This window comes from Zootoca vivipara, chromosome 7 (genome assembly GCF_963506605.1).
Source record: "Zootoca vivipara chromosome 7, rZooViv1.1, whole genome shotgun sequence".
NCBI classification, from domain to species: Eukaryota; Metazoa; Chordata; class Lepidosauria; order Squamata; family Lacertidae; genus Zootoca; species Zootoca vivipara.
Window position 1 is genome coordinate 3824976 of NC_083282.1, and position 26352 is coordinate 3851327.

Genomic DNA, 26352 nt, shown 5'->3' on the forward strand with positions numbered 1-26352 from the left:
TGTGTGTGTGTGTGTGTGTGTTTGTTTTACATTCTCAAGCTAGGGGTCTTCTGTCCCAATGTTTTCTTCCATGTTTGCCTGCAGTCAGCCCCTTCCCTGTCATGTAATGTACCACTAAAAAGGTAAAGGACCCCTGACAGTTTCGTCGCAGATGACTCTGGGGTTGCGTCGCTCATCTCGCTTTATTGGCCGAGGGAGCCGGCGTTTGTCCACAGACAGTTTTTCCAGGTCATAGGGCGAGCATGACTAAGCCACTTCTGGCGAAACCAGAGCAGCGCACAGAAACGGTGTTTACCTTCCCGCAGTGGCAAACGGTGCCGCTTGGCTGCCTGGGGCGGCACCCCCTGGGGACGGGGCGTCACTCCGCTGCGCGCATGCATCCTGACGCATGCGTCGTGACATCACGACGCACCACGTGCACCAGGACGAGCTAGGGCGGGCTGCGCATGTCCACACATGCGCATGCCATCCGGGTTGGCGCTGCTGCTCTGCTCGGCCGGCGTGCTCTGAAGCAGCTCGGCCCGCCCCCTCCGCCCCTCCCTTGCTACGCACCTGCCTTCCTGCCGGCACGGTACCTACTGTATTTATCTATTTGCACTTTTTTTGCGTGCTTTCAAACTGCTAGGTGGGCAGGAGCTGGAACCGAGCAACAGGAGCTCACCCTGTTGCGGGGATTCAAACCGCCAACCTTCTGATCGGCAAGCCCAAGAGTCTCAGTGGTTTAGACCACAGCGCCACCTGCGTCCCAATGTACCACCAGCCTTGGGCAAAACTAGGCTTGTAAACAGCTACTCTCCTGGCTACTTTTGGCTTGTAAGGGTGCTTTCAGGCAGCTAGACAAGGAAGCTTTCAGAATACCTTAGTTGCTGTTTATGCCTCCCAATGACTGGCACATGTGTGTTTAAGCACACTAGCACATATTTTAATATATGAATGCATCAGATGCAAATTAAATAAGATATGTACACAACTAACTTTTGGTTAACCAGTTTTTAGCCATGGATATAAAGAAATAATACAAGCCTGGGGATCATTGATTACTTAGATAAGTGGACCCTGCAACAAAATGCTGCAGCGTGGAGGGTTGCAGCCACACGATTCCATTCCTGCTTCCTCAGTTTCCCATTCAGCACTCCAGTCAGGTATCTGGCCACTAAGCACACAGTCAGAAATAGAGGGAATGAATAAGCTCCAGTCAAGATTTTATGGATCCGTAATTAATGTTGCTCCCTTTTGGATTGGTTGAATCACCTCTCTTCATTGCTATTTATTTTTATTTCTTTTTTAAGTATACTTGCCCTATTAGCATGTCTTGCGGGGCAGCAATATTACACGATCACTTATTATTTTGATATGTATTGTTAATTACCTAATTGCTTTGTTGTAAAAATTTTTTTTTGTTTTTTTTAAGATGCAGGCATGTAGCATTTGTGATTTAAAGCTGAATTGGCCTGCTAACCAGGGGTCAGCAACCTTTTTCAGCCATGGGCCGGTCCACTGTCCCTCAGACCATGTGGGGGGGCCAGACTATTTTTTTGGGGGGGGGAATGAATGAATTCCTATGCCCCATAAATCACCCAGAGATGCATTTTAAATAAAATAAATAAAAGAACACATTCTACTCATGTCAAAACACACTGTCCGCAGGCCGGATTGAGAAGGTGATTGGGCCGCATCTGGCTCCCGGGCCTTAGGTTGCCTACCCCTGTGCTAAGCCTTGCAGCATTGAGACCCCCCCCAAAAGGTGGCTTCCCTCCTCCCTGTTCACCCCTGACGATGCTGGCTGGGGCTCAGGGAGTTGCATTTCAAGAGCATCTGAAGGGGTTGGCTACCCCTGGTAGAACATGCCTATCAATTTTCTATTAGCGGACTTTACGTTACAGAAAGAAACAGCCATAGCTTGGGCTGCTGCTTGTAAAGTGAATAGCAAATGGACTAAAATCACTCTTGAGTCAATAACAAATTATCTGAAGACTGTACGTTACTCAGATTAACTCTGTAGCCTGTATGCACACAATAAAATTGAATGGATATCACTTCTGTTGGCTGGCCTGTTCCTTCACTTTGCCCCTGCTGATCAGGGCTATTATTTCCAATTTCAAGTGAAAGAGGAAGAAGAAGTTTCAGCAAAGAGGGCAGGATTCTCATCAGTGTTTATGGTTCTACTCCTGGGATATATTCGATTAAAATGAAAGAAGCAGTGTATTTTAAGGACCAAAGTAAGTAGAACCCCAGTTTTGCAGGGGTGGCGCTGTGGTGTAAACCACTGAGCCTTGGGCTTGCCAATCGGAAGGTTGGTGGTTCGAATCCCCACGACGGGGTGAGCTCCCGTTGTTCAGTCCCAGCTCCTGCCAACCTAGCAGTTCGAAAGCACGTCAAAGTGCAAGTAGATAAATAGGTACTGCTCCGGCGGGAAGGTAAACGGCGTTTCCGTGCGCTGCTCTGGTTTCATCAGAAGCGGCTTAGTCATGCTGGCCACATGACCTGGAAAAACTGTTTACAGACAAACGTCGGCTCCCTTGGCCAGTAAAACAAGATGAGCGCTGCAACCCCAGAGTTGTTTGCGACTGGACTTAACTGTCAGTGGTCCTTTACCTTTACCTTTAAAATGATCAGGGAGAAGAAGAGACTTCAGACTTCAGTCCCTGCTTCAGACTTTGCCTCCAGCTCAAATACAGTGGTGATGGCAACACAAGAGGTGGAACGTACTGCACTTTTCCTCACTTGCTGTGAGGACAGTCAATCGTAATGCTTTGACAAGGCTTCGACCTCACAAGGGAAGCCTGGGTTCCCAATAGCATGTTTCTCTCATCTTGGGAAAGTTTTAAAGCACATTTTCCTTCTGTCTCTTGATCCTCCCCTCTAAATGCCCTCTAACATTCCCTGTAAAACTGGCAAGCAAAATCAAGATTATCTGTACAAACCCCGACTTTCTTTCAAGCAAAGGGGTGTGTGCCTCTGACATGCATGCTGAGGAGTGTCAGTAATTAATTGTTCATCTCAATACTCACAGTTTGTGCAACAGGTTAATGGTCAGGAGCGCTGGTGCTCCTGTGGAGTAATCGCATGGAGTCTGGATCCCCATCGGGGTGAATCTCCTCACCCCGACCAGCCTCCTTAAATTATGTTCTTTCTGCTAATCCTCAAGATGTCTCTACTGGGCTAAACTGTTCTAGTCTTGCCAAAAGTTAACATGCCAAGCCAAATGCAGCAAAAAGCTTTTAGAAGTTCTACCTAATAAATACAGCATCTGTGATATTTAAAAGGTTCCAGATACCGGTAGTGATGGGTGAAATCTCCACAGCTCAGTTGAGACTCCAGCTCTGTATTTATGGGCTCAATTGATGAATGTTGAGAAAAAAGCTTGAGTTTTCTGAATGTTCTCTCCTGGCTCATAATGCTGGCTTGTGTGCACTGATGTGCCATATCGCTCCCTCCTTACGATAAACCATTGAGAATTGGCCCACATAGAACTGAGTTAAAACCATCTTTTAAAGCTTTGTTTTCGTTTTTGTTGCTGTCAAAAAGCACCCCCATGTTTTTGTGAGCTTTCAACTACTTCTCCAAATTGCACCTCCGCCTCCACTCCTGTTCTTGCTCTCTCAAAGTCCTGCACACCAACAGCAGCTTAGCTGGATTATATAAGACAAGATTTAAAGGCTGTTATTTATTTCCCCAAATAAGTGTAGTCCCTGAAGTAGCCCACAGGGAAGCTCATGTGCCATGGAAGCAATCCCTGAGCTTTTGCCAAAACTCAGAGCAGCTTTCTGACTATTGTGGCAGATCCCCTCTACTTCCAAATATGTGGCGCTGTGGGTTAAACCACAGAGTCTAGGGCTTGCTGATCAGAAGGTCGGCGGTTCGAATCCCTGCAACAGGGTGAGCTCCTGTTGTTCGGTCCCAGCTCCTGCCCACTTCGGCCTATAGAGCGAGATGAGCGCTGCAACCCCAGAGTCGGACATGACTGGACCTGATGGTCAGGGGCCCCTTTACCTTTACTTCCAAATAGGGTTGGGAGAGAAACATTTGTCTGAAACCCTGGATAGCTGCTGCTTGTTCCCAATGCCTCCCTCAGCCCTGCTACACTGCAATTAATAATAGGGAAATATGCCTCTTCTACTTGCACAAATGGGAGCTTTTTTCTATTGCCAGGTGTAGCACAGGACTATTTTAATCAGCACCATACCTGGGGAGGAAAGGTCCCAATGAAATTTGGGCTGCTGCCCTGATCTTACTACTCTATTAAACAAAACAAAGTGTCGATGTGATTTGCCATTGATGCATTTAGTACTCTGTTCAAGCAGACCATGGGGTTAAGGCATTATGAACTTACGTATATGCAGCTGGTCAGCCTGAGTGCAGGATGGTCTTGTGTTGTGTAGTATTTCACTTCTGTTCCTATCAGAAGAAAACTTAAGGATATCTATGTCTATACAATTATATCTCAGTCTTGTGGTGTAAATGCAACACTAAAGGTGCCTTACAATGATAGAAAGCGCAATCTCAAAAAACAAAACAAAAACACAATACAGCCTTTCACCATAGGCCAGGCAAAAGGCAGCTATGGCCTTTGGTGATATAATCACTTTTCAATGTTAATTGATCTTCAAGAGTTTTCCAGCTAGAGCTGGGCCAAGCTTTATTGAAGACTGAAAGTTCATTCCATATATGGGGAGGGCCCATCAATAAGGAAGGGAGCAAAGCTTCCTCCTCTCTTTCATTTTTTGGGGGAGGGGCACACACTTTTCAGTTTCTTCAACACTAGTGGCCAACAGTTTTAGAATTCCCAAAATGTCCCATTCTAAGGTGCATTGTGGTAGGGGGCAGGGAGAGAATCCTTCGAACATAGCATTCTGGGAAACTGCCTTCCCCCCCCCCCCATGGAGCGTCTCTCCTGGGAGTGACGTGGTGGCTTGGGTGCCTGCAGGCTCAGCACTGCCTGAAACAGCAGCGTGAGACTTCTGCCCTCTGCCTCTCCCCCAGCCGCCCTACAGCTGAGGGGGAAGCAGCTCCACGCAGCTCGCCCCGCCCCCGTGGGCGGCTTGCACCAGGCACCCGAGCGACTAGCTATGCCGCTGCCTGGCAGCTTGCCAGAAGATAGAGTGTGTGGCCAAATAGCCTACAGTAGGAGGGCACACTTGCTGTTAGCCAAGCCTCCAAGGGCCACATGCCAACGGTGGGCATGACCAAAGCAAAAGTGGGCATAGCCAAGGTTTGTGCTTGCATGAGAACACATGCACATGAAGCGACAGGTCATGAGACACACTGACCAAATGGCTGTGGTGGGCATTCCTCCCATTGCAGCTGTTGTCACATCGCGTTTCTTCCACACAAACTGACCTTTTTGTTTCTCTCACTAAAGTTGCGCTCTTTGTCAACATTCAGTTGCTGGAAAATCCCAAGCTGTAAACAGTGGCAGAGCAAGCCGATCGGGCGCCTGAGCGGGACCAGCTGGGACAGGACACTCCATGTCGCCTCTGAGGAGTCTGCCTGCCTCCTCCCACTCAGCCACCCTACGGCGAACTGTTTGGGGAAGCGCGGAGCTTGCGGGCGCCCAAGCCACCACATCACTCCCTGCGGTGAGTGCCACTCAGCATTTTGTCACACACCCCTTCCTCTGCCCCTGGCTGTAAACAGGAGAAGCTGCTCATCAATGCCCAAACAGGGCCATGCTGACTAGCCCTGTTCCCTGCATGACATGGACTGGCTAGCTCTGCCAATGGCATCTGCATAGATAAGTTTCCGAGTTGCTCTGTGCTCTCTTCATTGGATATGTGAGCTGATCTGTATAAAATGAAGCTCTGGGGTTCCCTTTCACTATAACAGAGACAATTGTTACACGTGAGATTCCAGGCTTTGTGTTTCTTTTTGGGAATAAGGTGCAACAGAGACTGGTGTCTTTATGATATATGGTTTTATTTACACACATATACAACCTGCCCCTAGATGGAGGGATTGCAGACCATTCACACCCGATGAGGGTCTGGCTTCAAAGGATAGTAAAAAGAAGAAGAAGAAGAAAAGAGCCACCCTCCACCTGTCATCCCCAGCTCACTTGCAATTCTGCCTTTCCCTCTCCTTCTTGCTAACCAGCTCTAAGGAAGCCAGCTAACCAGCTGCTTTGGAGAAGCAGAGCCATTATCAGCGTTGCTCCAGAGGACCAGCCAGCGTGTCGGCTGGAGGGCCCGGGCCAGCTGGAGGCAAGCCAGCAGGCCGTGCGATGCCCTCTGGATGTCAACACCCCCCCCCCCCGCAGCCTACGCCATTCAAAGTTGAAACCCTAAACCTGGCCTTTGCCTCTGCTCACTAGTGCCCAGAAAAGAAGTGACCCCTCCCCACTCCCCTTTGGCTAACACAGCTTTGCCCTCTGAGGGTTTCCTGGGTGGACCATTATGGGCCTTTGTCCCTTGCTAATGGACCATCCAGCTAGCTCTGCTGAGCTGGCTTGGCTCAGAAGCATACCTAAATCCGGGGGTTTCCACGTTTGGCAAAGTTTGATCAAACCTTGATTAATTCTTTTACTAAATCCTAATGCATTTAGGCGGGGTGGCCCCACCCCACAAACTCATAATATCATAAAAATGGCTGTAATCTTTTCTCTTGTGGATGAAATGTAAAGGCACAGGGGGCCCTCAAAGCTGCATTGAGTCCACCAAATTGCAGAGAAATGGGTCTAGGTGCTTTTTGTGGGGGAAGTAAACAATTTTGTTCAGGGTCTCTCCCACTTTGGAAGGAGGGGAGGGAACTCTGTTGCAACAGAAAAATAAATAGCTGCCTTGCTTTCCACTGGATCCGGCCTCCACCCATTCTTCTCTGACCGATCGTGGACTTAGGGGACTCAGAGCCCCACAGGGAGTTGGGCAGCAAAAACCAAACCCCAATTGTTTACATCACCTCCATAATTGGAGCGGAGGGGTGGAGCGGTTTTGTCTCTTGCTCTTTCTTATCAAACCATTAAGAGGTGCCTGAGTGATATGTATTGTATTCTTTATGGTTCAATTTTTAAAACTTTGCAGCTTCACTCTGGCCTTTTCATTCCAGCGGTGGTTTGTGGCCAATCAGCCTAGGCACTGCTGAGCCGATGCACCAATGGTCTCTGCATCCCCAGGATGTTGAAGGGAAGGGGTCAGGAAGTGGGACAAGAAGGGCTGATTTGCTCAAATTCTTCCAGGGCTGCTTCCAACAGCAGAGTCCTGGCTCTGAGCAAAGTTCATTCTAGTGCCTCTAATCCAGGGGGAGGCAACCTAAGGCCCATGGGCCACAAGCAGTGGCGAAGCTGCATGCTCTGGCACCGGGGGACGGAGAGCAGGCAGGGGTGTAGCTGGCACGCGTCCCAGGGGGCGTGGAATGCCGCCCGCGGGCGTGTGGCATGTGTCCTGGGGGCATGGCGCCCGGCGCGGTGGGGAGTGCACAGTGCGTGTTGGGGGGGGAGCCGCCATGGTACCCCCTCCCCGATGGTGCAGGGGGCAGCGCGCTCCTCCTGCCCCCCCTGTTCCTCCGCCAGTGGCCACAAGCGGCCCATGGGGGTCATTTAACTGGCCCAGGAACTGCCCTTGAACCGAGCCACCTGCTCGGCGAGTTCCTGCGTGCTGTGCATGGCGTGGGGATTCGTTTCTGCGGTACCGGAAATCGTGTCTGCGCAGATGCTGGAAATCGCGTGCATGCACAATCCAGCCCATGGAGGGATCTCCGCTGGAGTGAGCCGGCCCAGGCGAGGTAAACCTTGCTGACCCCTGTTTAATCCAGGGGTCAGCAAACTTTTTCAGCAGGTGGCCGGTCAGCTGTTCCTCAGACCTTGTGGTGGGCTGCACTATATTTTGGGGGGGAACTGAACGAATTCCTATGCCCCACAATAACCCAGAGAAGCATTTTAAATCAAAGGACACATTCTACTCATGTAAAAACACGCTGATTCCCAGACCGTCCGCGGGCCAGATTTAGAAGACGATTGGGCCGGATCCAGCCCCCGGGCCTTAGTTTGCCTACGCATGGTCTAATCCATCCCTGTTTTGCACAGTCACCTCCAGTGTTCCCATGCTCAGTGCTTCCAGCTTCAAGTGAACCTCCCACCCCACTCTCTGCCCACTACGGATTTAGCAATGTCCAACAATCTTTGCGCCTGGAGAGTTTATCCAGAAATATCTATATTTCTTTATGGAGTGAATCATGTTGTTGAAATTAAGCCACAATAGTGCTGATGCTCTGAAATTGCTCCAAGATCAATAAAGAAGGATGTGGATGGAGTTGAAAAAATCTTGCTGCCGTTTTCAAGGAGGATATAAACAAATTCTGCTCCCTTTCTTTTATTCCATCTCTTGTAGCGATTGTAATGCTTCGAGTGTGCTGAGAATAATGCTCTTTCCTTACCCTGGTGCTTCTGGACTGGAGAGAGGTGTGTGCACTTGAGAACTTTCTCCCGCTCCCCATACACACATACCAGGAGCACTTAAAATCTTAACATGATTGCGGTGGGTATGGGAGATTTATACCTGCTGTGAGTCGGATGATGTGTTGGAGTAAATCATGGTTGACATCTGCAGCATCTTCTTGCTCCCCCCTCAAATAAAATAAAACTGGGGAACTGTGTGTGAGAGAAGTAATTGCATTTTACACCTTCACTCCACTCAGCTAATCATGTGTGAGCTAAAGGCATTGTGTGCCCCAGGAAGCATTCCCCCTTGGTAAGGTTTGTTTGCTTAGAGTTTCCCCCAGCTGTTCACATCTGTGACCCAGGGAAAACAGCAGAAAGAGAGGAGAAAAATCCCAAACAATAAAGCTGAGGATCAGACTTAAAAGCAAGCAAGCAAGCGAGCAAGCAAGCGAGCAAGCAAGCGAGCAAGCAAGCAAGCAAAAGCTACTAGTCCCAAGCCATGATTAGTTTTTCTCCAACTCCTCCTCCACGAACAAAAAATATATATCCTACAGTGCTTTATTTAAAGAAATATAGGTGCATCAGGTCTAGAATGGCTATCAAGGGTCACCAGCCCTTTGGGTCAGTGTACAGTGGACTTTAGCAGGTGGCGCTGTGGTCTAAACCACTGAGCCTCTTGGGGTTGCCGATCAGAAGGTCGGCAGTTCGAATCCCCGTGACGGGGTGAGCTCCCGTTGCTCGGTCCAAGCTCCTGCCAACCTAGCAGTTCGAAAGCACGTCAAAGTGCAAGTAGATAAATAGGTACCACTACAGTGGGAAGGTAATCGGCATTTCCGTGCGCTGCTCTGGTTTCGCCAGAAGCAGCTTAGTCATGCTGGCCACATGACCCGGAAAAGTTGTCTGCGGACAAACGCCGGCTCCCTCGGCCAGTAATGCGAGATGAGCGCCGCAACCCCAGAGTCGTTCGCGACTGGACTGAACTGTCAGGGGTCCTTTATCTTTACCTTTACACATTTGGTATTTGGAGAAAAAGCTGAGTGGGTGTCAGTCACAAAATAGCTGCTGCGGGAATGTGACATAACACAAAATGGCTGCCACAGCCAAAAGAACATAAAAAGAGACAGGACCATGGAATAGAGCAGGCATGCCCTCCCCTTAATGGATCCAAAGTGGATGTCCACTGAAATGTGTCCATGTTTAACAGATGTAATGACAACACTTGGTCCTCAATTTCTGGTACTGGTTGGTTTGTGGTTACTCAAACTCCACTTTTTTCTCCCAGCAGATATACTAGGGCTCAGATTCTGGGCTGAGCCTCTGCCATGTGCCCTGTCTTCATCTGGTTCAATAGCATGCATCCCAAAATAGGACATGATCTGCTGCTTATGTGATGCAGAAACTACAGCGCATTTCATGCCTTTCTTCACATGGAAATGGTATCTTACAGGTCCTGGCTGTGCCATTTGCGCACTGAGTTAGGCATCTGAAAAGGGGCACCTACTTGTATTGCATTTGCATGTGTGGGCATCTTGTTCTCTTGGAAGGCCTAAGGGCATACAGCTGTACTCCATGTAGCTGCTCCTTTTCTAATGTGCGCTGCCAGCAGAATAAAGTCCTGCCTCCTCCAACGTGTGTGGAAAGGGCTCTTAGCATTGAGTGTAATGTGTAGCTCTGCCTATCTCTCCCATTTACTGCAGCCACATTATAAAAAAAACAACAAAACACCCCCCTCCCATTCTAATTATGTCTGGATAAAGAATTCGCCTCCATGTGCATTAGATTATCTGCAAGCAGGTGTTCCCTGTGGCGAAGACCAGTCCCATCTCTGACCAGGCAGCCTTTGGCTAATTGGTAATTTGCTTGCACTCCAGGGAGACAGGCACCCTAGTTAAGTACCTGATGCTTATTTCTGCTGCACTTGGTGTGAAACAACAGCCAGAAGCAGCAAATCTACCTCGCTAGATAATGCCTCTTTGTAATTGAGCAAGGAAGGTTGTTCATCCCTGTAGGATGGTGGCTGCCTCCTTTAGTTACTGAGCTTCATTTTTCCATCCTTGACTTATTTATGTAAATGTTTCCCTTGCCCCTGTTGTGATGGCTGGAGGCAAATACAACCCCTTGAAAGCTATAGAGCTGAATAACGAAGGACATGTGCGCATTTACTTACTTATTTATTTATAAATAGCTTTTAGCCCAGTCTTCATTGTGAAGCGATCCCAAGATGGGGTGCAATAAACACCATTTCAATCCACAGCATTAACACTATGATAATATGATAAGAGCAGATGGAATGGGATAAAATAAGAGATGCTGTGAGCATGTGTGTCTCTGAAACTACAGGATTACACAAAAATTCTTACACATTCCTTGCATTTCCCCTGGGCTTGGTCAATCAAGGGACTTCATGCTTCCTGCAGGGGATGATGTTGCACAAGCTTTCTGCACCTGAAGAAAGCTGGGCAGTTCCAGGTTCCCTAAGCTGGTTCCAAGCCTCAGAGCCTGAGGTTTGTGGCTCCCCCCCCCCTAGAGTCCTTGACAGTGGCCCTTCTTGAACACATAGGGTGAGATTCACCTAACAAGTCCCATCAACGGAAGCCCACACAAGGACCTCCACTTGTCCCTTGCGGTTTCCCCGCTTCCTTCCCCCATGTGCCCCCATAAGATAAGATATCTTTATTGTCATTGTCCCCTTGCGGGAACAACGAAATTACTTGGTTGCTACATCCACTCAGATAAGCATTCCGCATCATCCAAAATTACAAAACCTAATTAAAAACAGTAAATATAATACAAAATAACAAGTAAAATAAGATGACTTCAAAGTCCAGGCTTTCCATTTAAGGCCAAAATCACTCTAGAGAAGAAACTGTTACTGAGACGGCTCGTTCTTGCCTGCATTGTTCTATATCTCCATCCCGATGGCAGGAGCTCGAAGAAATGGTGACCAGGGTGCGTTGGATCTCTTGATATGTCTAGTGCTTTTCTATGGCACCTGGTGGTGTAGATTTGTTCTAAGGTGGAGAGTGAGCAGCCAATAATGCTCTCTGCTGTTTTAATAATTCTGCACAGCCCTGCTCTGTCCTGACAAGTACAGCTTCCGTACCACACACATAAACCGTACGTGAGCACGCTCTGTATGGCGCAGTGATAGAAGGCAAGCAGCAGCTTTTGTGGAAGATGGTTTTTCCTTAAAATTCTCAAAAAATACAGTCTCTGCTGCGCCTTCTTCACAAGCCCCCTTGTATTAACACTCCAGGACAGATCCTCCTGTAACTCAATGCCTAGAAATCTAAACGTTGTTACCCTCTCCACACAAATTCCGTCAATCAAAAGTGGCTCGACCTTGTTCCTCTGTCTCCTAAAGTCCACCACAAGCTCCTTTGTTTTCTTTGTATTTATGAGCAAGTTATTAACTCTGCACCACTCTGTCAGGCGCTCCACCTCATCTCTGTAGTCTGTTTCACCTTCCTTATCAGAGATGAGCCCGTTGAAACTGGGTTGGAGGGCTTGGGAGAACTCCCAGAACAGTGCAGAGTGAGACGAGAATTGGTATCGTTCCGCCTGCCAAGCTGAAATGCTTGCACCTGTGGAACATTCAACATAGCACAACCCTGAATTTCTCCCACAGCATAAGGTGGCTTTATCATATGGGTGCTCTCCTAACTTAAGGACAACCTTAAACTACAGGCATGCTCTGAGGGATGGGTTCCAACTGTTGAGTTTGGCAACAACTGCAGCTTCTGAACATTCATCAAAAGGGCCCTATGGATTTCTGCAGGAGTCTAGCCTCAAGACTACAGAAGGATATGTGATATTTGCCAGGTCTGAGTCAGAAATGAAAGGTTTTGCTGAGACCTTTTTCTGCTAATGATATGAAAAGGACTCCTCTTTGCTCACTCAAATTGTCTTCCAAAAGTTTGATGTCAAATATTTTCAGAGAAGTTGAATATTCTATCAGGTGGTTGCTACCAGCATCTGACAGCTGATAGTTGATTTCAATAGCTGATATTTGATGGCGTTTGATAGCTGACATGCAATTGTGTTTGGAACCGGGCACCATTTGATAGAAGGATGATATACAATGGCATTTATTAATTGACAAGTTCTAACAATTAACACCTCCTGAGATTTCACATTTGATGCCTGTCCAAAACAAAACAAAATAAAAAACTGACACCCCCCCCCCATTTTGAAGAAGCAGCTACACAACTCCTGTGCGTGAAATTCTGCCCTCAAACCAGTCTTCCCCAACCTGGTGCCATGCAGATGTTTTGGACTATAACTCCCACCATCCCTGAGCATTGGCTGGGACTATTGGTGTGCTGCAGTTTACAACATGTGCAGTGTGCCAGGTGGCAGAAGGCTACCTTACCTGTTTATTAATGTATAAATATTCATAGCAATGTTTCTAAAATAGAAACTCATAACAGAACTTTCTGACAGTAAGAAATGATTCTTCAACATCAACGTTGTTGGACTGGTCATGTTGTGCGGATGCCTGATTATCGTCTTCCAAAGCAACTACTCTATTCTGAACTTAAAAATGGAAAGTGTAATGCTGCTGGTCAACAAAAGAGGTTTAAAGACTGTCTCAAGCTAAATCTAAAAAAAAATGTAGTATAAATACCGACAACTGGGAAACACTGGCCTGCGAACGCTCCAGTTGGAGAACAGCCTTTACCAAAGGTGTCATGGGCTTTGAAGACAATCTCAGGACGCGCTTGGCAAATCCACACCGTGATCAACTCCCACCAGGAAACCAGTGTCCCCACTGTAGAAGGACATGTGGATCCAGAATTGGCCTCCACAGTCACTTACGGACTCATTGTTAAAACAGTGTTTATGGAAGACAATCTTACTCGGCTACGAGTGATTGCCAAAGAAGAAAAAGGCAGTGGAGGTTTTAAAGCAGAGTTTGGGTGGCCATCTGTCATGGATGCTTTAGTGGAGATTCCTTGGGGTCCCTTCCAACACTACAAGTCTATGATTCTATGATCACCCATAGCTTCCAAGATTCATGGAAAGGGGAGTAAACATGGCTGTTTAAAGTGGCATGATACTGCTTTAAATGTATAGGGCTGATGGGGCCAAGATGGCAATTCCTTATCAGGAGTTTGGGGAAATATTTTCCCTTGACAGGATGATCTCCTCCATTCAACGCTTGTGCCGTTTTACACTTTCAACCCTGGGAGGATAGAATTGATGTTATGCACTGTTTTTTCCTGAGAGCATCTCCTTGGAATCCTGGTTCATAGCTGTAAGCAGGCAGGGGACGTGGGGATAGGACTTCTTCACTCAGCGCATAATTAACTTATAACATTCATTATCACAGAACCTGGTGATAGCCACTAATTTAAAAGGCCTGTTTATAAAAGGGATTAGGCAAATCCATCGGAGGATAAGTCTCTCAGTGGCCAGAAGGCATTAAAACTAAATTGAATTGTTTGGCTTTAAATCTCCAGTTACCAAACGTTTGGGGGGGAACTGCAGGAGATGGTTGTCACCTTCATGCCCTCCAAGGAAAACCTCTCAAGAGACTGGGGGGTTGGACTACTGAAATCCTTTGAGAGGAGGTGCTGCTAGTCTCCAACTAGGAATGGGCACTTATGTCTGTAAAAAGCAATCTCAAAACTTTTTATTTTATTTTATAAAAAGATCAAACAGACCATTTTCCTCCTCCGCATAGGAGATCTTGCAATACCAATCTCTAGAATGAACTTTTAACCTGGATTTTCTCATTTGGCTCTGCTTCCCTTGACTTTTTATTCTGTTGGATTTTCTGTGTGGCTCTCTCTCTCTCTCTCTCTTATGCCGATTATCTCCACATCTGCCATGGGAGAGGTGTTGGGTGCTGGAGGACTCTAACTGCATATCTGCTCTGAAGCAAGTCCCACTCAGTTCAGCGAGGCTCCCTCCCAGGAATATAGGGTTAGGATTCCAGCTTGTAGAGGAATGCACCGGGGGCATAATATGTGTTTGCCAGCATTTTAGGACTCTCACTGCAATCCTAACCCTGGGGCACCTGGCTTGAGAGCAGTACATGTGAAAAGGATCTAGGAGTCCTGGTAGACCACAAACTTGACATGAGTCAACAGTGTGATGCAGCAGCTAAAAAAGCCAATGCAATTCTGGGCTGCATCAATAGGAGTATAGCGTCTAGATCAAGGGAAGTAATAGTACCACTGTATTCTGCTCTGGTCAGACCTCACCTGGAGTACTGTGTCCAGTTCTGGGCACCACAGTTCAAGAAGGATACTGACAAGCTGGAACGTGTCCAGAAGAGGGCAACCAAAATGGCCAAAGGCCTGGAAACGATGCCTTATGAGGAACGGCTTAGGGAGCTGGGTGTGTTTAGCCTGGAAAAGAGAAGGTTAAGGGGTGATATGATAGCCATGTTCAAATATATAAAAGGATGTCATATAGAGGAGGGTGAAAGGTTGTTTTCTGCTGCTCCAGAGAAGCAGACACGGAGCAATGGATTCAAACTACAAGAAAAAAGCTTCCACCTAAACATTAGGAAGAACTTCCTGACAGTAAGAGCTGTTCGACAGTGGAATTTGCTGCCAAGAAGTGTGGTGGAGTCTCCTTCTTTGGAGGTCTTTAAGCAGAGGCTTGACAGCCATGTCAAGAATGCTTTGATGGTGTTTCCTGCTTGGCAGGGGGTTGGACTGGATCTATGATTCCTCAGAAGTAAGTCCCACTGTGTTTAATGAGGTTTACTCTCTAGTTAGAAGCTTCAATCGAAGCAGAAAAATGACACCAATAGAGCAGGATCCTGGAATTTGGGGACACAGCACCCTCCATCCTCAACGTCCAGCAGACTCTGTGAAACACACTATTGTGTGCAAGAATCTTTGCACATTGCACAGGAGTGTCACTGAGCAGAGGGACCCCAGAAAGCATCATGAACGTGGGATGTGGCTGGGGGATTCATAAGCTTTGAGAAACTCTGACTGAGGCACACAGAAATTACAAAACGCTGAGCAAACAAGCAAACACAAAACCCAATGGTGATAGCCTGAGGATCCTCAGTGGCTTCCAGTTCGCTCAGTGTCTCTCAAATGAGGAAAAATAAATATAAATAAATCATAGCCGGGGTACATTAGCTTGCTTGATCCTCTTGCAGCTCACAGCAGAGACTTGTGGCTTCCTAGCTTGCACCAGTACCAGCCCTGAGACACCACCTCCATGGTTAGGGAACATGGGAGTTGTAGTCCAACATCATCAGGCTGGCTGGAATTCTTGGCAGGAGCCATTCTTGTTAGGATCCACAGCAACATGTACAGTACTTGCAGGTCCCACTTATCACAGCTAGCACTGTTGTGGTTGTCTTGGGCAGGGCCGGTGCTAGGGTTTTTGGCGCCCTAGGTGAGGTCACCTTCTCCCCCCCCCCAGTGTGAATGGCAGGAGGGATGAAAAGGGGCACAGAGCCCATGTTGCTGGCCTGGGCAGCGGACGCTGTCTCCGTGCCGCTGCCGGCGCCGCTTCCTTCCTGCTCTCGGACGCTTCTGGCCGCTTCCTCCAGCTTGGCCCAGAGGTGCCCGCAGCTTCTGATTGGCTGCTCGCTAGCCTGCCCCTCGCCCGGCAACATCGGGAGGAGAAAAAAATAAGAAAGGAAGCTGCAGCCAGCAGCCCCGCTCGGCCAGCAGCTTCCTTTCTTATTTTTTCTTCTCCCCACGTTGCCGGGCGAGGGGCGGGCCAGTGAGGAGGGGCGTCACACCAGTCAGCCACTAGCGTGGCGCCTTGCTAGCCCGCCCCTCGCCCAGCAATGTCGGGAGGAGAAAAAAAGAAAAGAAAGGAAGCCACGGGCGAGGGCGGTGGCGGGCGGTGGCTGGGGGGTTTGGGGGGCAGGCTGGCCAGCGCCCCCTCCATTTTGGCGCCCTAGGCGATGGCCTAGTTCGCCTAAATGGACGCGCCGGCCCTGGTCTTGGGGCTAAAACAGCAGTGCCTTGACTACTGGGTAGGAATTGCTGCTCTCCACTTAAGATTTGGAGGAGGGACATGGCCTGGCGGTAGAGCACTTAGTTTGCATGTGGAATGTCCTATGTTCAATCCCTGGCATCTCCAAGTAGGATGGGGAAGAAGACCCCTGTGTGAAACCCTGGAGAGCGGCTGCCAGCCAGTGTAGACAACATAGAGCTAGGTGAACCAGTGGTCTGCCTCAGTATAAGGCATGCTGATCAGGCATTTTTGTCCACCGCTTGTTGCTATTGTTCCTCTTTCTCATGAGAATATGAGGAGATAAAAGCAAAGAGGAAACCACCTCGAGCTGTGACAGTCACCCCAGCCCTTTGTTTCACCTGCAGGTGGAAGTCTGTTCCTTTTGTTTCGGATTCCAGAAGAGGCAGATAAGTGCTCCGAATCTCGGCTTGCCATACGTCCGGGAAAACCCAGACATATCCTCTTTTGGCGGGCCAACCTGTCCATCTGGGCGGATTTTTACATTTTAAAGGGAATATCTGGGTTTTGGGGTGGGGGGCTCGGGCTCGGGCAGCTCAGGCTCAAGCTGCTCAGCATCTCTTTCCCTGTCTTGGGCTGGCAGTGGCTCGGGCTGCGCTCTTTTTGGCTCTGCAAGATGTGGCAACCCTATCAGAATCATTAGGAGGAGAACATGGGACTCGGCCCTATGTGAACTGTAAGAAGGACAAACTCAGAGGCTGTAGAACCAGCCCTGACACGCTGTGAGGACAAGACAAAAGCAGGAATCTCCAAACGAAATTTACTGGGCCCAGTTGGACATTAGCAGCAGGTCAGCACAGTAGCTAGGAAGGCAGCAAATCCACATCTTTCCTGCTGACTTTTTTCTTCCTTGTCAGGAAGCCCACCATCTATTAGGTCATTGATTAAGTCTAGCTGAGATAGATAGGCCAAACATTTCCAATGAATGCCTGCCTGCCTGTGTAAGCTGACCTTCAGCTGTGAAGCGGGTTTGAAAAACCCACAAAAAAACCAACCACCAGCAGTGCCAAACATGGCTGTACTTTGGTCCAAGTAGTCAGTTAAACTGGAGAGAGAAAGTGCACTAGGAAATCAAGGAGGCTCAAATATCATCATGGCTTAACCCTGGCTCTCTTGGAGGAGGAGGAGGAGGAGGAGGAGGAGGAGGAGGAGAATTGTTATTTGCATCAGCCACTAGCCATAGCAATAAAATAAAATAAATAAAATAAAATAAAAATGTACTGAAGATAGAGGTAAAAACTTAACTATACAAAATACATTTTGGAGTTTTACATCAATAATCAAATAATAGATCTTATTCTAATTGCCCCCGCTAAAAACCTTGCAGTTTTTGCTGTCACCTGATCATCTTGATTTGCTAGAAGAAAGGACACAGTAGCAATGGTTGAGCGACCCGACATGGACAATAGTAGAGGGGTAATATCCTCACTCCTCAAATCTCTATAAAGATTGCAAGCCAGAAGCACATGAGCCACTGACTCAATACTGCCATCTCTACATAGACGTAACTGTTTTTCCAGCGGAATTTTTTGAAATCAACCCTCAAGTACAGTCAGAGGCAGTATATCCAATCATGCGAAAGTGAAAGCACGTCTCTATTTTGGAATTGTTAAATTTTCCAAATAGAGTGCCAAAGTGTCAAAATGACTAGGTGGAAAATAATCACACCATGGACAAAATTTCCTTATTGTGGCCAAATTGTTCTGTGTTGCTCGATATAATATAAAAGGCGCTGTCTATTAAATTATTTGCCTTACTGAAGCCCAGTGTTAATAACCGTTGTGATGATAAACCAGAAAAGTAAAGCTTTTGCTTGGCAATTTTAGTCCAAGCGCTCTCATGACAATCTTGCGATACTAATGGTAGTAGACTGGTGGGGTTTAAATTCAGGTGATAATAAACCTGCACTTGAACTCTACAACTTCAGGCTGATATTGAAGGTTCACCTAACTGAAGGTTCCCATCAGTGGAAATAGATGGATCCATAGAAAACTGCTGGCAAGTCATGGAGAAAGGTTGACTAGAACCCTTCTCCCTCTTGTTTTCTGTGTGAGGGGAATTTGTTTTCTCTGGAGAAGCAGTTGGTCATTTGAGCCCCAGCCCTGATGCATCTCTCTCTCTCTCTCTCTCTCTCTCTCTCTCTCTCTCAATATTTTTTATTGTTTTCTCAAACACAAAATTGCAAAATACAGTACAGAAAAGAAAATGATCATCACTAAAACAATTCATCTGTTACATTTCTATTACTGTTTACTATATACATTCTATTGTTCTGCCGAACACAACTTCCACCTTTTACCACTTCGGTTTTCTAAGTTATCATCATATATATCGCGCTTTCTTCATCCATATCTCTGTCATTTTCTTAATTACATTACCATATTTTGAATATATCTATATTGTTTCTGTTGTAGGTTTTATGTCAATCCTGTTAGTGTCTTTATAGTCTTACAGTACTCCTTTAGGTATTCCACAAACTTACTCCAATCTTTTTGGAACTTCTGGTCCTTTTGTTCCCTTATCCTTCCTGTCATTCTAGCTAACTCCATCATTTTGACCCTCCACTCCTCAATTGTTGGAATTTCTGTTGTTTTCCATCTTTGAGCCCTGATGCATCTCAGTTAGCAGAGCATTGTTTTGGGGGAAAATAGGAGGCAGCCCTGTCCTCATGGGATCTACACACTTTGTGAGACTCTGTTAGGAGAGGAAAGAGAATGTGTGAGTGGTGCATCCATATACCAAAGCTACAGGTGTTGCTGCCGAGGAAGAAGGGCCATAGCTCAGTTATTTGCATGCAGTTGTTTTCCATGCATGGGACGCGGGTGGTGCTGTGGTCTAAACCACTGAGCCTAGGGATTGCCGATTGGAAGGTCGGCGGTTTGAATCCCTGCAACGGGGTGAGCTCCCGTTGCTCGGTCCCTGCTCCTGCCAACCTAGCAGTTCAAAAGCACATCAAAGTGCAAGTAGATAAATAGGTACCGCTACAGTGGGCAAGTAAACAGCGTTTTCGTGCGCTGCTCTGGTTTGCCAGAAGCGGCTTAGTCATGCTGGCCACATGACCTGGAAGCTGTACGCTGGCTCCCTCGACCAGTAAAGCGAGATGAGTGCCGCAACCCTGTGGGAATGTTCAGGAATGTGGATGAGGAGATATTGTTAGATATATCCTATCCCCGCTTGCGCTAGCAAGCACCAAACTTTAGCAGAGTAAAAACATTCCCCTTTTGCAAAATACACAGCAGAAAAGCGTTTGCGCAGGCTTGATTTAAGCCTGTAAAATAAAGTGTATTTTCCTGGTATTTTCCCCTTTATCCCTCTTAAAAGAAAAGACATGACACAATGTTCTTAAAAGTATAAAAGATGTTTACTTACAATCTTCCTGAGATACAGCATACTCAAGAGGCAGACTTGCTTAGCTAAAAAGTAATATATACATTGTGAAGTTCACTTATAGGAAGTGAGACTCCATCTCATCTCTCTCTAGGCTGGAGGCCTTGAGAGAGAGAGAGAGTAACTGCAATCCAAGAGTCCATGAGAGTAAGAGTGTAAGAGAGGGAAATGGCTGCTTGCTTCAGAATTTATCTACCCCCCTTTCCCATCTAATTAGCATGTGGAGGAACAGGAAACTAGCCTTAGTCATGTGTTCCTCCTCAGTCCTCCAAGTGGACTATCTAGGAATTGTTGTGACTTGACTGCAGTTAACCCTTTGCATCCCACAAACCCCAGAGTCATCCACGACTGGACCTATCGGTCAGGAGTCCCTTTACCTTTTATTTTCCATGCAAAAAGTCTAAAGTTCACTTTACAGTGCCTCCAGGTAGGGCTGGGAATTTTGTTCAATGGCATTTATTCCAGTGACAACTGATGCAATTCAGCACAAACTCATAGTGATTCAAAATATCAGAAATGGCTGCCAAGCAACAGCCCTATGCCAGATGGCATGCTCTCTGACACTTGTTACTTTTTCCATGCCTATTTCTTGCTGTTCACAGTCTTAGTTGGTTGGTGCCTGGGTGACATTTTTTTTAATAGTTCATTTTTTTATTTCTAGTGGCTGTGCTGCCATCCTATCACTCAGATGTGGTTATGTGATGACATTACAGAAGGCAAAAAAATGAAAGTTATTTCAGAGTGAGGGCCATGCTTCCTGTTTAGGCACTGCTTCATCTCTCTACAGTGGTACCTCGGGTTATGAACTTAATTCGTTCCGGAGGTCCGTTCTTAACCCAAAACCGTTTTTAACCTGAGGTGCGCTTTTGCTAATGGTGCCTCCTGCTGGCGCGTGATTTCCATTCTCATCCTGGGGCAAAGTACTACTTCCCGGGTTAGCGGAGTTTGCAAACTGAAGTGTTTGTAACCTGAAGTGTTTGTAACCCGAGGTACCACCAGTGGCGGAGCTTCATGCTCCGGCACCGGGGGGGGGGGAGAGCAGGCAGGGGCGGGGCTGGCACGCGTCCTGGGGGGCATGGTGCCCAGCGCAGGCGGGGGGGAGCCACGATGGCACCCCACCGGGACCACGCTGCTGGGGGTGGTGCGCTCCCCCACACTCCTCTTCCTCTACGCGTGGGTACCACTGTATTAGCTTTGTTTGCTCACAGTGACATTTTCACACGTCACTGCGATTGGGAAGAAGGGTTTAAGAGGTGGGAAAATGGTGTTGAATCTGTTGTTGACTAGGGCTTCAAAGATGTTACTGGTAGAGAGTCCATGGTCCAGGGAGTGCAACAAGGTGGGTTTTCTCCCTGCATGGGTGTGGGTGCAGCTTCTTTCTGAAAGTGCATCTTCTCTCTGTGCTGGTCCTCATGAAAAGCCAAAAAGCCTCCCTGAAAAAGAACCGAGGGCTCTTTGTGTGCTTTTTGCAAAGAGAAAAATCACAAAACAATCCTACCCTCTAGGCAAAGCTGGGTGCTGGATTTCTTCCTCTTTCCCTTCCTGATTCTTAAAACTATTGCTCTGAATGATGTCCTCCTTTCTTGTGGCAATCATACTGGACGGCCCTAAGAGCTGTGAACACCCCTGTCTTTTATTTCCCTGCTATTCATCCCCTTAGCAGCGAATCAGCATTCTTTAGAAGCAGGTTGCATTAACCTTGTCACTGGCCTGTGAGTGCAGGAGCTTTAGTGAGAAATGGATCCACCATGTCAGGTCACCATGACTAGTTTCTGTACAGCAGCGGGTGGTAGGAGGGAGAGAGAAAGAAAGAGAGAGAACAATACCCTTGATAGGCTGCCCAACACTTCATAGGATGACAGCCAAGTTATGCTGTAGCTGCCCTCTTGATAAGCTGGCTGACGGCCAGCTCGATATGCAGTTGTCACTGTCAAGGTGCCAACCTGGTCCAGCCATGCAACAGCATTAAAAGACCTGAGCAACAATAGCCAAAGTAGACTAGAGTCCTTTCACACCTGCTGCTCAAAACACTGTTTTGCCTCCTTCCTCTACCTAAAGCAGGCACAGGCAACCTTGGCTCTCCAAACGTTTTGGAACTACAACTCCCATGATCCCTGACCACTGGCCCTGTTAGCTAGGGATCATGGGAGTTGTCGTTCCAAAACATCTGGAGAGCCAAGGTTGCCTATGCCTGACCTAAAGCATTGCTAAACTTCTGGAGTCCAAGACAGCTGATCAATCACCCTCCTTCTGCTGGTCAAGTGATTAGTATGGATCAGCCTTCACAAAACTTGTGTTGCACTACAATTCCCATCAGCCCCACCCATGCCGGTTGGGGCTGACAGTAACTCCAGACAATGGTTGGTGAAGATTGGTATAGATCTTTACAATATTCTGCAGTGATGCCTCAGTTTTCTAACCTTATGGGACACATACAACACAAAGAGAGAGCATTAGCTGGTATAGGTTTGTTCACGCTTATTTAATTAGCCGTTGGTGGTTGACAGACACCTTGAAGAAATTTTTGGAGTCCCTGCAGATTGGAGGTAGGCAAATGGTGTACCCATCTTCCAAAAGGGAAAAAAGAAGACCCAGGTAACCAGCATGATGTCAAAACCAGCTGCTAAAACAGACAATTAAAGGGTCTGTCTTTGAGCACTTAGAAAAGGATGCTGTGACCCAGCATGGGTTTCTTAAAAACAAGTCATGCCAGACAAGCCTCATTTCTTTCTTCTTCTTCTTTTGATGGAGTTACAAGCTTGGTGGATCAAGGGAATGCCATGAATAGAGTATGCTGATTTCAGTAAGGCTTTTGACAAAGTCCCCCTGTGAAGAAACTAGACAAAGTAACTGTTAGGTGGATTTGTAGCTGGTTGTCTAACTGAACCCAAAGACTGCTCACTAATGGTTCCTCATCATCCTGTGACAAATGGGGTGCTGTCGCAGGGTTCTGTCCTGGGTCCATGTCTTTATAAATAACTTGGATGAAGGAATTCAGGGGAAGCTCATCAAATTTGCAGATGACACCAAACTGGGAGGGATAGTTAATAATGCAGAAGATAGAATCAGGATGTAAGATGACCTTAAGGGACTGGAGAACTAGGCCCAAACTAACAAAATGAATTTCAATGGGCACGAATGTCAGATTTTACACTTTAAGCAGGAAGAACCAGCTGCATAAATATAATATGGGGAACACCTGACTTGCCAGTAGTACATGTGAAAAGCATCTAGGGGTCTTAATAGACCACAAGCTTAACATGAGTCAATAGTGTGAGAAGCAAAAAAAAGCTAATGCTATTCTAGGCTGCCTCAACAGAAGTAGTGTCCAGATCAAGGGAAGTAATAGTACTGATCATAGCTGCCAAGTTTTCCCTTTTCTCACGAGGAAGCCTATTCAGCATAAGGGAAAATCCCTTTAAAAAAGGGATAACTTGGCAGCTATGGTACTGATCTATTCTGCCTTGCGGGACGTGGGTGGCGCTGTGGGTTAAACTACAGAGTCTAGGACTTGCCGATCAGAAGGTTGGTGGTTCAAATCCCTGCGACAGGGTGAGCTCCTGTTGCTCGGTCCCAGCTCCTGCCAACCTAGCAGTTCGAAAGCACGTCAAAGTGCAAGTAGATAAATAGGTACCGCTCCGGCGGGCAGGTAAACGGTGTTTCTGTGTGCTGCTCTGGTTCACCAGAAGTGGCTTAGTCATGCTGGCCACATGACCCGGAAGCTGTACGCCAGCTCCCTCGGCCAATAAAGTGAGATGAGCGCCGTAACCCCAGAGTCGTCCGCGACTGGACCTAATGGTCAGGGGTCCCTTTACCTTTACCTTTATTCTGCCTTGCTCAGACCACACCTGACATAATGTGTCCAGTTCTGGGCACCACAATTTCAGAAGGATATTGACAAGCTGGAATGTGAGCAAAGGAGAGCAACCAAGATTATCAAGGGTCTGGAACCCAAGCCTTAAGCAGAATGGTTGAGGGAGTTGAGTATGTTTAGCCTGGATAAGAGGGGACTGAAAGGAGATATGTTAGCCACCTTCAAATATCTAAAGGGCAGCCATAGGGAAGATGGGGCAAGCTTGTTTTCTCTGGCTCTGGATGGTAGGACCAGTACCAATGGCCTCAAGTTACAAGAGAGGAGATTCCGACTGAACACCAGGAGGAATTTTCTGACAGTAAGAGTTGTTGGACAGTGGAATGGGCTCCTTTGGAGGGTGGTGCACTCTCCTTCCTTGGAGATTTTTAAGCAGGGGGTGGACCAGATGTCTCTTGGGGTTCCTTCCAACTCCACAATACCATGATTCTATAATGATCTATGGAAAGCCCAACATTTTTTGAGTTGCTCTTCTATAAGATATAAAGGTTGGGGGAACTGAAAACCCGAAGCCTTTTAAATTAGAAATTATTAGAATTATGAATGTGAGAAATTCTGAATTCTGAGGGAGTCTCACTTGGTATCAAATGCACAAACTTCTGGATGCCCAGCAGGATAGTTCAGCAGCTAAATGAAGGTAGGTGTTTCCATCAGAAGCTGAAGAAGTGGGCTTCTGAGCATCCCTAATTCATTATTTACAACCACTGCCAAGGTGAGAGTCTACCAGGCTTGAGTGATGAGCAAGCTGCTTTACAGTAGGGAGATGTGGGCAACTTACACCTGCCAGGAGCGATGGCTCAATGCCTTCCACATGTGCTGCATCAGGAAGATTTTGGGCATTGCATGGCAGGGCAGAGTCTCAAACAGAGATGTGCTCTCCCTTGCCCACATTTCCAGCATGTTCACATTTCTGTCTCAGTGACGTCCATGCTGGCTTGGAAACATTCACAGAATGGAAGACTGCCGAATCCCCAATGATGTACTTTACAGGGAGCTGGCTTCAGGCACCAGGCCCATTGGCAGACCAACTCTGTGTTACAAAGATGTCTGCAAACACGACATGAAGGTTGGCATCATCAACTCCACCATGTGGGAATCCCTTGCAGACAACCGCGATGTCTGGAGACAGTCAGGTTGTGTATCCACAACAGTGACCAGAGGAGCAGTGACCCCTGGGAGGAGCACAGAGGGAAGAAACACCGTGGTAAACCTGCATTAGCACAACTGGATGCCTTCATCTGTCCCAGCTGCAACAAAACATGTCTTTCCCTTATCTGTCTTTACAGCCACAGCAGGTGCTGCGACTCTCCAATGGTTTGACTCAAAGGCACACTTTCCCATTGTCTCCCAAGACAGACAGATGCCAACAATAACCACAAGAAATTTATTTATTTCCAATATTTATAGACCGCTTTTCACCATAGAGGGTTACAAAGTGATTTTATAGAAATCAATAGAGGAATTCATCAATCAAATGTTACAGTGTTGAAAGCAACATCAAGCCAAGTGTAAAAGCAGCAGCAGCAGCAGCAGCAGCAGCAGCAGCAACAACAACAACATTTTTTTTTGTCTTGTAAGCCTCCCAACCAACAATCAGACTGGCTTCTAAAGCTCAAAGACAATATTGATCTACATTACAGACTTGTATATGTGTAACTTCTGTACCAGCTTAACTGTCCTGGTCTCCATCAAAGAATCCTGGGAGGTTTTTTGGTGATGCTTCTGAGAGTTATTTATTGGAGACCCTTCCCTGCACAGTATTACTGTTCCCAATGCTTCCTGGGGTTAACAAAATATTATTAAACCATTTTAAGACAACAACAACAACAACAACAACACCCAGCCCATCTGGCTGGGTTTCCCCAGCCACTCTGGGCGGCTCCCAACAGAATATTAAAAATAGAATCAAACATTAAAAACTTCCCTAAACAGGGCTACCTTCATATGTTTTCTAAAAGCCAGGTAGTTGTTAATTTCCCTGACATCTGATGGGAGGCCATGCCACAGGGCAGGCACCACTACTGAGAAGGCCCTATGCCTGGTTCCCTGTAACCTTGCAGTGAGGGAATCAGCGGAAGACCCTCAAAGGAGGACCTCAGTGTCCAGGCTGAACAATGGGGCCGGTATAGATATGGGCAAAATCTTAGACCTTCTGACCTGAATCACCAGTCACTGTTCTTTGCTTCTCTATTTGTTGCATGGAAAATTGGCAGAATCTCTGCAGGGAGATGTATGTCAAAGCATACCTTCTCAACTCACAAAGGGATTCTAGACCTTCTGCCCACAGGCTTTTCGTCAGAAGAATTATTTATTCCACAAGCAGCCTGCAGGCTTATAAACACAAGCTGCCTTCTTCAGTTGAAAGAACAACTCCTTATTGATTTCCTCCGGGTGTGAAGGCAGATCTTTCCCTCTCCATCCCTCTCTCTGGGACTAGCACAGAAGCAAAAGCAAAGCAAGAAGAGAGGATCCGAAGTAGAGGAGGTACCAATTGCTCGGATGAAGGAAACATAGAAACCATGAGCAGGAGAGCATGTGATTCCACTCAGCAAAATGGGCTTGGCTTTCAAGCATTTTTGCCTGCTGGGGAAGGAGGGGGGTACACTTGGCTTTGACAGCAGTTCAGGGGAAAAGAATCTTGGTGCCTCCATTAAGGAAGGGGAGGAATTGCAGGAGTCATAGAAATTGCACATACATCTACATATGGAAATACATATGGAAATACTCCAAGCACAAATGACATCATAAGTGTAGTCACAGGCTG